Source organism: Mesitornis unicolor, unplaced genomic scaffold (assembly GCF_000695765.1).
Source record: "Mesitornis unicolor isolate BGI_N332 unplaced genomic scaffold, ASM69576v1 scaffold5332, whole genome shotgun sequence".
Taxonomy (NCBI): Eukaryota; Metazoa; Chordata; class Aves; order Mesitornithiformes; family Mesitornithidae; genus Mesitornis; species Mesitornis unicolor.
The window spans coordinates 154,380-155,098 of record NW_010167009.1 but is presented as its reverse complement, the minus strand read 5'-3'; positions in this window follow the sequence as shown (position 1 = coordinate 155,098).

Below are 719 nucleotides of genomic sequence, written 5' to 3'. Positions count from 1 at the left end.
CTTGTTGTGTTGTTACAACATGAGAGTATATTATTGAATTGTATGACTATGGGAAACATTCTGTGAACATTGTTTTTTCCTGTGTCTGAGCCACCTCACTGAATTTGCACACATCTAATGTAGGTGTAGATAGTGTCTCATGCTAATTTCTGTCCCAGTGATTAGAAGAAAGTCTGAACGACTAGATCAGATATAGACATGCCTGTAGTTAAGTAGGACAGTTATTACCCATCATAAGTGAGAGGTTCTGACACACTTAAGGGCTCAAAGAAAGCTTTCAGGGGAATCAAATCTACCTTAAAATTCCCCAGTGTTATAATTCTTACAAAGATGAGCACTTTGAATGCAGAGAGTGGTCGCATTTGTCATCATCACTGTCCTGTGCTCCTGCAAATTATTTGATAATAGAAGATTGATGTGCTTTATGTAGGAATTTAAATATCGCTGTACCCATTTTACAACTGGAGAAACTATAGCACAGAGGTTGTGAAACACATTTAATTAAAAGTGAAAAGTGTTAAATGCATGAGTATCCCTTTATAGTCCAGATAAAATAGGTTACTTTCTACTTTATTTAGTTAACTGCAATGTTTAGGATCCCAAATACTCTGAAGTGTAATTTGAAGGCTACAGATGTAGTTAAGCCATCAGTCTTAGATTGCAGAATGGCTCTCATCTAAAAGAAGGGGGCCACCCTTTCTCCCTCAGTCAAGCATATG